We start from the raw sequence: 16830 nt of genomic DNA, 5'->3' as shown, positions 1-16830 counted from the left end.
TCTTTCAGTTCTGGTTTCCTCGGTGTGTATGCCCAGCAGTGGGATTGCTGGGTCATAAGGTAGTTCTATTTGCAATTTTTTAAGGAATCTCCACACTGTTCTCCAAAGTGGCTGTACTAGTTTGCATTCCCACCAACAGTGTGGGAGGGTTCCCTTTTCTCCACACCCTCTCCAGCATTTATTGCTTGCAGATTTTTGGATCGCAGCCATTCTGACTGGTGTGAAGTGGTACCTCATTGTGGTTTTGATTTGCATTTCTCTAATAATGAGTGATGTTGAGCATCTTTTCATGTGTTTGTTAGCCATCTGTATGTCTTCTTTGGAGAAATGTCTATTCAGGCTCTACTACAAAGCCACAGTCATCAAAACAGTATGGTACTGGCACAAAGACAGACATATAGATCAATGGAACAAAATAGAAAGCCCAGAGATAAATCCACACACATATGGTCACCTTATCTTTGACAAAGGAGGCAAGAATATACAATGGAGTAAAGACAATCTCTTGAACAAGTGGTGCTGGGAAAACTGGTCAACCACTTGTAAAAGAAAGAAACTAGATCACTTTCTAACACCACACACAAAAATAAACTCAAAATGGATTAAAGATCTAAATGTAAGACCAGAAACTATAAAACTCCTAGAGGAGAACATAGGCAAAACACTCTCTGACATAAATCACAGCAGGATCCTCTATGATCCACCTCCCAGAATTCTGGAAATAAAAGCAAAAATAAACAAATGGGATCTAATTAAAATTAATAGCTTCTGCACAACAAAGGAAAATATAAGCAAGGTGAAAAGACAGCCTTCTGAATGGGAGAAAATAATAGCAAATGAAGCAACTGACAAACAACTAATCTCAAAAATATACAAGCAACTTATGCAGCTCAATTCCAGAAAAATAAACGACCCAATCAAAAAATGAGCCAAAGAACTAAATAGACATTTCTCCAAAGGGGTTTGACTTTAGTTATGCAGTCTCCTTACTTGATATTGGTCTGTTCATATTTTCTACTTCTTCCTAATTTGTATTGATTGGTTGCCTGTTTCTATAAATTTACCCACTTTTCTAGGTTATCCAGTTTTTTAGAAAGTAATTGTTTATAGTAGTTTCTTAAGATTTTATGTATTTCTATAGTATCACTGGTAATATTGCCTCTTTCATCTTGGACTTAATTTATTTGATTCCTCTCTCTATTTTCCTTAGTCTAGCTAAAGTTTTGTCAATTTTATTTATATTTTCAGAAACCCAACTCTTAGTTTTGTTGATCTTTTCTGTTCTCTATTTCATTTCAAAGATCCACGCTGATCTTTGTTATTTATTTTTTCTTTGGGCTGATTTGGTTTGTTCTTTGTTTCAAGTTCCTTGATGTTTAAAGTTAGGTTTTTTTTTTTCTATATGACATTTTCTTATTTCTTGATGTAAATGGTAACTGTGAAGATTATGTAGCTATAAACTTCCCTCTTAGAACTGCTTTTACTCTGTCTTTTGCTATATTATATCAAAGAAAATAGATTTTTACACCAAATGCTGTAACAAAAGACCAAAAGGAAATTATATGATGATAAAGGAGTATGTAACAATTGTGTATACAATATACAAAGGCTATAACAATTGTAAATACTTATGAACCAAATATATGAGCCTCTAAATAAATATAGCAAATACTGACAGTTCTGAGGGGAGACATAAATAAAATAGTGATACAATAATAGCATGGGATTTCAGTCCTCTACTTTCATCAATAGATAGAATATCCAGATAGAAAATCAACATGGGAACATTGGACTTAAACTACACATTCAAATGGATAGATCTAACAGGATTATATAAAACATTCCATCCAACAGCAGAATATACATTTTTCTCAATTTCACATGGAGTATTCTTTGCAATAGGTCACGTCTTAGGTCACAGAGCAAGTCAGTAATTTTAAGAAGATTGAAATCAAATCAAGCATCCTTTCTTAACACAAGTGTATTAAAGTAGAAATTAACTATAGGAAGACAACTAGAAAATCCACAAATATGTGAGCATTAATCAAAATGCTCCTGAACAACCAATGAGTCAATAAACAAATCAAGACAAAAATTAAAAAAAAAAAAAAAAAAAAGCACCTTGGGATAAATGAAAATGAAAATCCAACATGCCAAAACTCACAGAAGAATCCTCTGACCTGAAGGCATGGTCTGTCTTATTTGGGTATCCAAAATAATCCTACTTTAAGCAGGAATAGTTTAGATTACCTCATGTCACTTAACATTTGAATTTTATGTCCCACTTCCCATGCTCTAATCTGTGGTCATCAGGTCATCTGCAATGTATATTTTGACTTCCCAGGAGCACACTCATGTTGACAGTATTCTGCCAAGAAGAAGTTTAGTTTCTGGTTTTATTAGTTTAATATTCTGAAAGTTATGGATTAAAGTACCATTTTGATTTTGTATCTCAGCCTCTAACATATTTAGGTACAGACTCTGTATCCATAAATTTTATAAGCACCTGGGGAGATGAACGTCTGTAAATCTGCAGAGGAGACATGGTAGACAGAAACTCTTCCTTATGGGGGATAAATAATGGCAAGATGTCAGATATTATTGAGTTACCAATGAGGGGTTTCATCTGTGGAAGGACTCTGGGATCAGGAATATTTGAAATTCAGCTTTAAATTTTTCTTACCTGTATTGTAATTAATTTACATGGCTTTATGATTTTCAATATGGAAGCTTATGAAGATATACATTGGAAAGAAAGGAATATATTTTGTTCATCTCTGTAGCAAAATTAAACTCAGCTACAGAAAAGCCATGAATTAGTTGTGAATACGAGAAGGAGCCAAGAGAGTAGCCCAGAGCTCTGCAATGGCCCTAAATCATCAGATGTGGATTTGCCAAGTATCAAAGCCAAAGAGTGAGTGTCCTTTCATCCTCAATAAGAATGTGCAGTGCACAGAAGTATTAGATATATTGTTTTCATTATTTCTATTTGTGCAATAACTGTCTTTGAGGAACTAAGTTGAATAGAGAGTTGTATAGAGTTTTTTTTAAACCTCAGGTAACATTTATATGTTTTACTTAAAAATGCAGTTTCTTGTAGGAAAGAACATACTTATATGGTTATAATAGAAGCCCAGATGATTTTTTTCCTCAAGGGTGTCATTTGATATGTGGAAAAAATATTAGCCTGACATTGGTGATCATCTTTTCTCACCACCTGGCTCAAATGGATATGTTTTAAGCTTAGATTTTAGAACAAGAAGGACATAGCTATGAAAAATTATATCATCATTTTCACTGGGATAATCTCCAGTGACTTTTGATAATGATAGAGTCTGACAGAGTATTTCTATCTAAACACTTTTTTGTGAAGTAATATAGTATAGAATCTCACTATCATTCTCCCACTAAGCAAGATTTAAGGGTCTGGTGAGTGTTTCCCCTTGGACAGTGTTAGAAGTTGCACATTTGTAATCAAATAAGGTACATTCTTCTTTACTCAGTTCAGAAAAAGAAGAATGTGAACCTCTTTCTACTTGCACACTACAGATGAAATCAGGCATTCTAGTATTCCCTTAATAATGTATGGACAGGGCCATGTCAGAGATTGTGAGAAAGCGTTTGATAAATTAATAGAAGCATAGGCTTTAGCACTATTTCTGTGAAAATTTAATGTACTTAATGTGGAATTCAATAGAGTGTGCCTCCTTGGAAGAAAAGTTATGACCAACCTAGATAGCATATTCAAAAGCAGAGACATTACTTTCCCAACTAAGGTCCGTCTAGTCAAGGCTATGGTTTTTCCAGTGGTCATGTATGGATGTGAGAGTTGGACTGTGAAGGAGGCTGAGTGCCGAAGAATTGATGCTTTTGAACTGTGGTGTTAGAGAAGACTCTTGAGAGTCCCTTGGACTGCAAGGAGATCCAACCAGTCCGTTCTGAAGGAGATCAACCTGGGATATCTTTGGAAGGAATGATGCTGAAGCTGAAACTCCAGTACTTTGGCCACATCATGCGAAGAGTTGACTCACTGGAAAAGACTCTGATGCTGGGAGGGATTGGGGGAGGGAGGAGAAGGGGAAGACAGAGGATGAGATGGCTGGATGGCATCACGGACTCGATGGGCGTGAGTCTGAGTGAACTCCGGGAGTTGGTGATGGACAAGGAGGCCTGGCGTGCTGCGATTCATGGGGTTGCAAAGAGTTGGACACGACTGAGCGACTGAACTGAACTGAACTGAAACTAAACAGAGCAGTAAATTAAAATTATATACCTTCATTTTGGTTTAAGAAAATGAAAGAATTATTGGTAGAGTATAGAATGTGGATTATTCATAGGACTGGCAGAAATTATTAGTTTTAGATAGGTGACACTCTTACTTAAAAGAATGGATAGTTAACATAATGCATAATTTGTGAGCTTAAATGTATAGCAAGAGAAGGATGGTATGGGGAGGGAGGAGGGAGGGGGGTTCAGGATGGGGAAAACCTGTATACCTGTGGCAGATTCATGTTGATGTTTGGCAAAACCAATACAATATTGTAAAGTAAAAAGAAAAAATAGAAAGGTTAGAAATATCATTTTGTCTGTATCACTTACTTGGAGGAGGAAAATTCTACAAAAAAAAAGACAACTGGAATTAGAGAAGAGAGATTCTATATGGAAAACATAGATTAAAGTTTGGAGAAGAAATTTAAGGGGATAACTAGTGTACCTCACAAAAAATTCTCAAATAATAAACGAGAACATGCAGTTGAGGGATTTAACTGTGTGGGGCTGGCCTTAATGCCATAAACATCTAGGAAACTGAAGGAAGTACATGAAACATTGATTTAATATATAGAAAAACAAACAGTACACAATTTTGATCTCCGAGAGAAGAGAAATAAGCATAGTGAACCCTATGCACCATGGCTTTCTGACCAAAGGAAACATCTAGGCTTCAGTATAGGGATGAGTAGCCACAGAGACTGGCACTCAGAGACAGAGAGCATAGCTCAGGGAGGTCAAGGTGGTTGGGATGGGGGGTGGGGGGCAGAGTGTTAGAGAATTGGAATTAACAGAGAGAGAGAGAGAACTCCAAGACTCAGTGAAGTGACTCTGTCAGTTCTTCATGCAGGAGAAATTCCCACAAGATCAAGCAAAGAACAACTGTGAAAAAGCCATAACTCAAAAGTACCTGAGAGATGCCTCTGTTCCTACTAGTCACAGTGAACATTTGATAGAGAATCTATCAAAATCTCACACCTTTATTAATGGGGGGCAAACTTACTATAGAGTAGAGGTTACTCTAGAACCCATACTAACAGCTTAAAAAACAAAGCTTCAAAAGATGAAGCTGATTTGCAAGAACTCTGAAGGGTCTGTGTGAAATTTCATGCTACGTATATGTTCACATGTTAGCCTGCCATAGTTTGATGGAAACTGGGCAAGAGACACAAGTGTATTGGATGTGAGACAGAATACAGTTTATTATCTACAGTGATGATGTTATTAGTAAGCAGTGGTCATGTATTTTTGTGTTGGTTTTCTGAATCTCAGTTCCCATTGGCAATGCAAAGAATAGTGTGTAATAGTGGGGTTTGTTAGAGAGGAATCCAGACCTCTATGAACCTGAATCTTAATAGAAAAGTAAGCTTGCCTATCCTTCTGAGGGAGACATTAACTGTATTATAGTAAACAGTGAAGATACTTGGCATTTGCTCTGAAGGGAGGCAACATTTCTATCTTCCCAAGATTGATTACTATTAAAATATCTTTGAAAAATAGTACAAAACCAGGAGAAATGTGTGACTTGCTCGTAAGATCTGCAGAATCCCATGGAGAATTGTGTCCCGACAGTATTTGCCATTGTTTCTATGCCATTTTGTTGTCTGGTAAATTTTCCCATGAGTAAGCCACTGTCTTGGCCACTCTGATTAATGTAACTGGCAGTGTCTGGGACCAGACATATCCTATTTATTTCATGTAGCATTTAATTAAGGCCAATATCAATAGGATTTCAAACAGGAGGATAAGGCCAATCTGTAGTTTTGACCTCAACCATGCCCCACACCAGCTAAACTAATACCCATAACCCAACATTAGGAAGAAGCTTGAAACAACCTAGATCATGGAAAATATCATGGGATACATTAGAAAATATTTGAAATTTAATGATAAAGAAACAAAACATAAAGCCATGGAATACAGTGAAAGTAGTGTCTGGACAGAGATTTATAGTTTTAAATGCTTATATTGGAGGATAATTAAGATCTAAAACCGATGTTTTAACCATCTACCATAAAAAGTTCAAAAAATAACAAATTAAACCCAAAATATATAGAAGAAAGGAAAAAAAAGAGAGAAATCAACAAAATAGAACACAAACAATAAAGAAGCAACAAAACTAGAAACCTGTTCTTAAAAAGGAAATATAGTTAAAATTGATAACCCTATACAGCCAAACTGGCAAAGACAAAAGAGAGAGATGACACAAAATTTGAACATCAGGAATGGAAGAAGTGATATTCGCATAGATTAAGGAGAAATTAAGTAGAAGATAAGAGAACTTTATGAGCAAATATATGTAATAAAATAGACAACTCAGAAGAAATAGACAAACTCTTGAAGCAAATAACCAAGGTGACACAGGAAGAAACCAAAAATCTTAATGGGCCTATGTATTAGTTTTATAAGGCTGCCATAGCAAAGTACCATAGGCTGGGTGACTTAAGCAACAGAAATTTATTTTCTCATAGTTTAGGAAATTGAAAGTCTGAGATCAAGGTATAGGCAGTATTGATTTCTTCTGAAGACTTTGTTCTCTGCTTGTCCTACTCTAACTTTATGTGATCTTTCCATCTTGCCTCTTGGTGTGTATCTGTCCTCACCTCCTTTTACATAAGGACATCAGTAATACTGTTGTTGTTCAGTTGCTAAGTCATATCTGATTGTTTGTGAGCCCATGAATTGCAGCAGGCCAGATTCCCCTGTTCCCCACATCTTACAGAGTTTGCTCAAATACATGTTCATTGAGTTGGTAATACTATCTAACCATCTTATCCTCTGCCACTCCCTTATCCTTTTGCCTTCAATTTTTCCCAGCATCATTCTGTCATTTTTGATATTGCATGCAAGTACTACATTTCGGACTCTTGTTGACCATGATGGTTACTCCATCTCTTCTGAGGGATTCCTGCCTGCAGTAGTAGATATAATGGTCATCTGAGTTAAATTCACCCATTCCAGTCCATTTTAGTTCGCTGATTCCTAGAATGTCGACGTTCACTCTTGCCGTCTCTTGTTTGACCACTTTCAATCTGCTTTGATTCATGGACCTAACATTCTAGGTTCCTATGCAATATTGCTCTTTACAGCATTGGACCTTGCTTCTATCACCAGTCACATCCACAGCTGGGTATTGTTTTTGCTTTGACTACATCCCTTCATTCTTTGTGGAGTTATTTCTCCACAGATCTCCAGTAGCGTGTTGGGCACCTACTGACCTGGGGAGTGCCTCTTTCAGTATCCTATCATTTTGCCTTTTCACACTGTTCATGGGGTTCTCAAGGCAAGAATACTGAAGTGGTTTGCCATTCCCTTCTCCAGTGGACCACATCTGTCAGACCTCTCCACCATGACCCACCTGTCTTGGGTTGCCCCGCGGGCATGGCTTAGTTTCATTGAGTTAGACAAGGCTGTGGTCCTAGTGTGATTAGATTGGCTAGTTTTCTGTGAGTATGGTTTCAGTGTGTCTGCCTTCTGATGCCCTCTCGCAACACCTCTCATCTTACTTGGGCGTGGGGTATCTTTTCACTGCTGCTCCAGCAAAGTGCAGCTGCTGCTCCTTACCTTGAATACCAGACCACCTGACCTGACTCTTGAGAAATCTGTATGCAGGTCAGGAAGCAACAGTTAGACCTAGACATGGAACAACAGACTGGTTCCAAATAGGAAAAGGAGTAGGTCAAGGCTGTATATTGTCACCCTGCTTATTTAACTTCTATGCAGAGTACATCATGAGAAACACTGGGCTGGAAGAAACACAAGCTGGAATCAAGATTGCCGGGAGAAATATCAATAACCTCAGATATGCAAATAACACCACCCTTATGCCAGAAACTGAAGAGGAACTAAAAAGCCTCTGATGAAAGTGAAAGTGGAGAGTGAAAAAATTGGCTTAAAGCTCAACATTCAGAAAACTAAGATCATGGCATCCAGTCCCATCACTTCATGGGAAATAGATGGGGAAACAGTGGAAACAGTGTCAGACTTCATTTTTCTGGGCTCCCAAATCATTGCAGATGGTGACTGTAGCCATGAAATTAAAAGACGGTTACTCCTTGGAAGAAAAGTTATGACCAACCTAGATAGTATATTGAAAAGCAGAGACGTTACTTTGCTGACTAAGGTCCGTCTAGTCAAGGCTACGGTTTGTCCAGTGGTCATGTATGGATGTGAGAGTTGGACTGTGAAGAAGGCTGAGTGCCGAAGAATTGATGCTTTTGAACTGTGGTGTTGGAGAAGACTCTTGAGAGTCCCTTGGACTGCAAGGAGATCCAACCAGTCCATTCTGAAGGAGATCAGCCCTGGGATTTCTTTGGAAGGAATGATGCTAAAGCTGAAGCTCCAGTACTTTGGCCACCTCATGTGAAGAGCTGACTCATTGGAAAGGACTCTGATGCTGGGAGGGATTGGGGGCAGGAGGAGAAGGGGACGACAGAGGATGAGATGGCTGGATAGCATCACGGACTTGATGGACACGAGTCTGAGTGAACTCCGGGAGTTGGTGATGGACAGGGAGGCCTGGCGTGCAGCAATTCATGGGGTCGCAAAGAGTCGGACACGACTGAGCAACTGAACTGAACTTTCCCAGCATCAGTGTCTTTCCCTATGAGTTGCCTCTTTACATCAGGTTGCTAAAGTATTGGAGCTTGAGCTTCAGCATCAGTCTTTCCAATGAATATTCAGGGTTTATTTCCTTAGGGTTAACTTGACTCTTTGCTGTTCAAGGGACTCTCAAGAGTCTTCTCCAGCACCACAATTCAAAATGATCAGTTCGTCAGTGCTCAGCCTTCTTTATCGTCCAACTCTCACATCCATAAATGACCACTGAAAAAGCTATAGCTTTGGACATGCAGACTTTTTTTGGCAAAGTGATGTCTTTGCTTTTTATATGCTGTTTTGGGCTTCCCTGGTGGCTCAGATGGTAAAGTGTCTGCCTGCCACAGTTCGATCCCTGGGTTGGGAAGATCCCCTGGAGAAGGAAATGGCAACCCACTCCATTACTCTTGCCTGGAAAATTCCATGGACTGAGGAGCCTGGTAGGCTACAGTCCATGGGATCACAAAGAGTCAGACACGACTGAGTGACTTCACTTTAGGTTTGTCATAGCTTTCCTTCCAAGGAGCAAGCATCTTTTAATTTCATGCAGTCATTGTCTGCAGTGATTTTGGAGCCCCCAAAATAAAATCTGTCACAATTTCTACTTTTTTCCCTTCTATTTGCCATGAAGTGTTGGGACCGGATGCCATGATCTTCGTTTTTTGAATGTCGAGTTTTAAGCCAGCTGTTTTGCTCACCTCTTTCATCCTCATCAAGAGGCTCTTTAGTTTGTCCTCACTTTCTGCCATTAGAGTAGAAAGATATGCACCTGTGCATATCTGAAGTTGTTGATAATTCTTCCAGCAATCTTGATTCCAGCTTGTGATTCATCCAGCCCAGCATTTTGCATGATGCACTCTGCATGTAAGTTAAGTAAGCATGGTGACAGTATACAGCCTTGTTGTACTCCTTTCCCCATTTTGAACCAGTTCAGTTATTCTGTTGGTTTCTAATCACATGCAGGTTTCTCAGGAGATAGGTAAGGTGGTCAGTTACTCACTCTCTTTAAGAATTCTCCACAGTTTGACCAGCCTAGACAGTCACAATGGTTTGTTGTGATCTACACAGTCAAAGGCCTTAGCATAGTCAATGAAGCAGAAATAGACATTTTTCTGAACTCTCTTGCTTTCTCCATGATCCAGAAAATGGTGGCAATTTGGCCTCTTGTTCCTTTACCTCTGAAGCTTAGCTTGTACATTTGGAAGTTCTTGGATCACCTACTGTGGAAGACTAGCCTGAAGGATTTTGAGCAGAAACTTGCTAGCATGTGAAATGAGGTTAAATGTATGGTAGTTTGAGCATTCACTGGCAAAGAAGGATATTTGGTATTTTGCCCTTTGGGATTGGAATGAAAACTGATCAGTAATATTAGATGAGGTCTATTAATCTCACTTTAACTTAATTTCATGCAAAGATGGGCCCAATAAAGGACATAAATGGTATGGACATAACAGAAGCAGAAAATATTAAGAAGAGGTGGCAAGAATACCTAGAAGAACTGTACAAAAAAGATCTTCATGACCCAGATAATCACGATGGTGGTATGATCACTCACCTAGAGCCAGAAATCCCGGAATGCAAAGTCAAATGGGCCTTAGAAAACATCACTACGAACAAAGTTAATGGAGGTGATGGAATTCCAGTGGAGCTATTTCAAATCTTAAAAGATGATGCTGTAAAAGTGCTGCACTTAATATACCAGCAAATTTGGAAAACTTGGCAGTAGCCACAGGACTGGAAAAGGTCAGTTTTCATTCCAATCCCAAAGAAAGGCAATGTCAAAGAATGCTCAAACTACTGCACAATTGCACTCATCTCACATGCTATTAAAGTAATGCTCAAAATTTTCCAAGCCAGGCTTCAACAGTACATGAACCATGAACTTCCAGATATTCAAGCTGGTTTTAGAAAAGGCAGAAAAACTAGAGATCAAATTGCTAACATCCAATGGATCATCGAAAAAGCAAGAGAGTTCCAGAAAAACATTTACTTCTGCTTTATTGACTACACCAAAGCTTTTGACTGTGTGGATCACAACAAACTGGAAAATTCTTCAAGACATGGGAATACCAGACCACCTTACCTGCCTCCTGAGAAATCTGTATACAGGTCAGGAAGCAACAGAACTGGACATGGAACAACACACTGGTTCCAAATAGAGAAAAGAGTACCTCAAGGCTGTATATTGTCACCCTGATTATTTAACTTATATGCAGAGTATATCATGCAAAATGCTAGTCTGGATGAAGCACAAGCTGGAATCAAGATTACCAGGAGAAATACCAATAACTTCAGATATGCAGATGATACCACCCTTATGGCAGAAAGTGAAGAAAAACTAAAGAGCCTCTTGATGAAAGTGAAAAAGGAGAGTGAAAAGTTGGCTTAAAAATCAACATTCAGAAAACTAAGGTCATGGCATCCAGTCCCATCACTTCATGGGAAATAGATGGGGAAACAGTGACAGACCTTACTTTTTTGGGCTCCAAAATCACTGCAGATGGTGACTGCAGCTATGAAATTAAAAGACACTTCCTCCTTGGAAGAAAAGTTATGACCAACCTAGATAGCATATTAAAAAGCAGAGACATTACTTTGCCGACTAAGGTCCATCCAGTCAAAGCTATGGTTTTTCCAGTGGTCATGTATGGATTGAGAATTGGACTATAAAGAAAGCTGAGCACCGAAGAATTGATACTTTTGAACTGTGGTGTTGCGAAGACTCCTGAGAGTCCCTTGGACTGCAAGGAGATCCAACCAGGCCATCCTAAAGGAACTCAGTCCTGAATATTCATTGGAAGGACTGATGCTAAAGCTGAAACTCCAATACTTTGGTCACCTGATGGGAACAGTTAACTCATTTGAAAAGACACTGATGCTGGGAAAGGTTGAAGGTAGGAAGAGAAGGGGACAACAAAAGATGAGATGGTTGGATGGCATCACTTACTCAGTGGATATGAGTTTGAGTATACTCTGGGAGTTGGTTATGGAGAGGGAGGCCTGGCGTGCTGCGGTCCATGGGGTCACAGAGAGTCAGACACGACGAGCATCTGAACTGAACCGAAAGTTTCCATCTTCAAATTCCATCACATTCTTGGGAACTAGTAAAGCTTTAACATGTAAGTTTTGAGGGGACACAATTTAGCTTATAACATTTTACATATTAAAGAAATAAAATTTGTAACACAATTTTTCCACAAAAATGTCAAGGTCCAGGTGCCTTCACTCATGATTTTTATTATACTTTAAAAAAGAAATAGTGTCAATCCTACACAAACATTCAGATAAAAGTAGAAAGGATAATGCATCCCATCTTGTTTTATAAGGCTGTCATAACTCTGATATAAAACAGAAAACATTATGAAAAAAGAATAGATACAAAGATCTTCCAAACTGACAAGTTGAATCCCGGAATAAATAAGCATGATAATACATTATGACTAACCGGAGTTTATTTTAGTAAAGGAAGGTTGGTTATGCCTTTAAAAATCAACATAGTTCACCTATTAACAGAATAAAAAGAAAAATAACATATAATTACATCTGTCTTTCCAGAAAAATTAAAAAAGAATAAGCAGGCATTCATGATTTAAAAAAAAATTCTTACAAACTCAGAATAGGAGGAAACTTCTTCATACTGATAGAGTTAATCTTCAAATATCTTAAGTTAATGTCATACTTAATGGTCAAAATTTAAACCATTTTACTTAAAGTTCAAAATCAAAGTATGTCCACACTCACCACTTCTTCTCAACATTACACAGGAGTTCTGGCCAATGTAATAAGGCAGTGAATACATATGAATGCACACATGTTTTAAATGAAGAGGTATAGCTGTATTTGCAGACAACATGATCATGTCTGTGCTTCCCTTGTGGCTCAGCTGGTATAGCATCCACCTGCTGTATGGGAACCTTGGGTTTGATCCTGGGTTGGGAAGATCCACTGGAGAAGGGAAAGATTACTCACTCTGGCATTCTGGCCTGGAGAATTCCATGTGCTGTTTAGCCCATGGAGTCGCAAAGAGTTGGACACAACTGAGTGACTTTCACTTTCACTGATCGTGTCTGTAGAAAAATCTATGTGATCTGTAAAATGCCTGTTTTTTATAACATTAGTCACCTTAACAAGGCTTAAAGATATAGGGACAATATAAATTATCAATTCTATTTCTATTTACTAGCAACTAAAAATTGAGATTAAAAAAATTTATGAGTCAAACACATGAAATATGTAAAAATCAATATAAGATACAGATGACTTTTTACATTGAAAAGTATAAAATGTGGCTAGGAGAAATTAACAAAGACCTAAGAATAACTGAAGAAACATAGAGTGTTTATGAATTATAAGGATCAATATTGTTAAATATAAATTCCACCAAAGTTGAATCTTTACAGAGTTTAATTTTATTGAAATTAATAAGTAAATTCTAAAATTTATATGAAAATTAAAAAATTCTTTGTGTGGTTGCTAAAATAATTTTGAAGAAAGTTGGAAACTTTATATGCATGATTTTAAGATGTACTAATTTTCAAATAGTGATATCTATCTCTCATGCCAATTAGATTAGAGCCCTTGAGACTTTTGGGGTGATGGAATTATTCTTTGTTGTGATGGTAGTTATATGGATATATGAATATGTGTGTGTACGTGCATGTGTGCATTCTGTGTGCTAAATTGCTTCAGTTGTGTCTGACGCTGTGAGCCCCTCAGGCTCCTCTGTCCATGGCTTTCTCCAGGCAAGAATACTGGATTGGGTTTCCATGCTGTCCTGCAGGAAGATCTTCTTGATCCAGGGATCGAAACAACATTTCTGAAGTCTCCAGCATTGGCAGACAGGTTCTTTACCACTAGGGCTGCCTGGGAAGTCGCATGTACATGCACACACACACACACACACACACACACACATACACACATATGTGTATGTATATACATATATACTTTTAAAGACAGTACTTGTATACTTAGAAAGGATGCCTTTTAATTATATATAAATTTTATCTCTATATTTTGTTCAGTCACTAAGTTGTGTCTGACTCTTTGTGACCCCGTGGACTGCAGCACGCCAGGCTTCCCTGTCCTTCACCATCTCCCGGAGCTTGTTCAAACTCATATCCATTGAGTCAGTGATGCCATCCAACCATCTTGTCCTCTGCCTTAAAAAAACTATAAAAAGAGTGAAAGAAGAAATTGGGGGTTAAAACGGTTAGCTTGTCTTGAACTATTCAAAACTATTTATAAGTAGAATTGAATTTTTCACTCATTTGAATTTAGAGTCAGTCAATATTCAGTTTGTTTAAGGCAATACAAGAATAGGTTGTGTGTCACTTCTCGTTGGAAAATTAAAACAGATAAAATGATTCCCCAAGCTCTTTTTCCCTCTGACGATATTTGGGATGGTGATTTCTTTATTAGCACAGATTTCTGAGTGGCCTGGGTTAAGGAGAGGCTGCCTGTTGATGCAGGATAGATGTGTAATGCAGCTTGGTTGTTTTAAACTACTAAGATTTTGTTTTTATTCTAATTTTGGGTTGTTTTTGCTTTCGTAGGTTAAAAATAGCCTACCTGGACCGACACAAAAATTTGTCCTTATATAAATGTGCCTGGCTTAATTATAGTCTTACTGTGTGTATGAGCCCATAATTTCCTAAGGAAATGCAGTCTATTTATATAGCTTTGCCCATGGTTTCTATTCTTAGGTATGCCTGTTGGTTTCTTTCTGTTTTAATACTACACCCTCTAATGCCTATATTCATTGATATAGACAAAAAGATGTTGTGAGGGCAAACTACCATGTCAGCCAGAAAGTATCTTCATTGCAACTAAGTCCTTCTTAATATTCAACTGAAGAAAAGTCACATAAATCAATTAAATTCTCGGTGTCATATAACTACCACTGTTTAAAGAACGTGAAAGTGCTAGTCACTCAGTCGTGTCCAACTCTGCGGGCCCTTGGACTATAGCCCACATGGCTCATCTGTCCATGGAATTCTCCAGGCAAGAATACTGGAATGGGTTGCCATTTCCTTCTGAAGGGACTCTTGCCATTCCAAGGATTGAATCCGGGTCTCCTGCACTGCAGACATGTTCTTTACCATCTGAACTACCAGAAAAGCCTTTAATGGTGACTCATTCCAGTATTCTTGCCTGGAAAATTTCAGGGACAGAGAAGCCTGATGGGCTACAGTTCAGGGGCCTGCAAAGAGTCGGACACAACCAAGCACAGCAACAAATCACTGTTTATCCATTCTGTAATTATTGAAGAGAATTTTTTAAAGTTACCTATTTAACATTTTAAGGGACATTCATTGTTAAAATTATTCATAGATTCATTGGGATGACACCAGATTTAGAAGAAGGAAGAAACAGTAAATTTAAGATTCACGAGAATTCAATATAAGAAAATGTGCAGTATTTACAACAGAATGACATGTTACATTTCTCTTTCCAAAGGCCAGGAGTTACGGACTTTTGGTTAAATGACTGGAAAACACAGCAGTTGAGAACATGGTCTCCCAAGGCAGGCTCCTTCAGGTCAAATCCCAGTTCTGCTATTTACTCATTACTTACTCTTTTTAATTTGATTAACATCTCTTTCCCTCAGTTTTTTTTCAAGCTTAAAAAAAAGACAAAAAATTATTCTCTACATCATACTGTTGCTTTGATGAATGGATTCCCTGGTAGCTCAGTTGGTAGAGAAGAGTTGGCAGGAGACCCCAGTTCAATTCCTGGGTTGGGAAGATCTGCTGGAGAAGGAATAGGCTACCCACTCCAGTATTCTTGGGTTTCCCTTGTGGCTCAGCTGGTAAAGAATCTGCCTGCAATGAGGGAGACATGGGTTCAGTCCCTGGGTTGGGAAGATCTCCTGGAGAAGGGAACAGCTACCCACTCCAGTATTCTGGCCAGGAGAATTCCATAGACTGTATAGTCCATGGGGTCACAAAGAATCGGACACTACTGAGGACTTTCACTTTTCAACATCTCTTTTCCTCAATTTTTTTCAAGCTTGAAAAAGACATAAAATTGTTCTATACATCATATGGTTGCTTTGATGATTGAAATGAGTCAACAGAGAAATCAGAACAATGCCTACTATCAGGTATTATTTCTGTTCTCTTACATTCCTGCCAATGTACATTTCAGGTGAGCACCACTCCGCTTAAACTTGCTTCCCCGGCACTGTGCGCAGTTGCTTGGGGCTTCTCTTCATCAGCTGGCCAGCAGATTGGTAAAGAGTAGCCTCAGTCAATGCCAATTTGTTCTTTCTGAATGGATATGGAATTAGTTTATACCCTTTAAAAGACCAGTCTTTCATGTATATTAAACTAGAGACATTAATTTACTGAATATTCCATACATACACAAAAGCAGCCGTTTCGGATCTGATAACATGTAAATCTATTTTCAGTCTATTTTCGATAAAATGTTTGTAAGTTTTGGGTAAGGTTGTACACTGGAGAGCATTGTTATTTCTTTTATAATGCCTAGGGGCAAACTGCCAGGAATAATAGATTTTGCTTTTATTAACTTTTGCTCAGTCTTTGATTCTGGGGATAGGAATTGTTATGGGCTAAGTTTAATTGGCTGAACATAAACTCTTGACAATCGATTTCCCTGTGGAAGCTGAATTGTAGTATTGTAGTAGCTACATGAGAGTCAGGCTGTGCCTCTGTCTCTTAATTGTTAGTGATTTCCAGTGACACAAAGAGGGGTGTTTTCTCTCTTTCCCTTAAAAACATTTTCCTTAATAAATCAATGGTGCTTAGTCATGTGTGACTCTTTGTGGCCCAACCAGACTCCTCTGTCCATGGGATTTCCCAGGCAAGAATACTGGAGTGGGTTACCATTTCCTATTCCAGGGGGTCTTTCTGACCCAGGGATTGAACCCGTGTATCTTGTGTCTCTTGCATTGGTAGGCGAATTCTTTACTGCTATACATCTCAGAAGCCCAAGTCAATA

The sequence above is a fragment of the Capricornis sumatraensis genome, chromosome 14, assembly GCF_032405125.1.
Source record: "Capricornis sumatraensis isolate serow.1 chromosome 14, serow.2, whole genome shotgun sequence".
Lineage (NCBI taxonomy): Eukaryota > Metazoa > Chordata > Mammalia > Artiodactyla > Bovidae > Capricornis > Capricornis sumatraensis.
Note: the sequence above shows the minus strand (reverse complement) of the source record.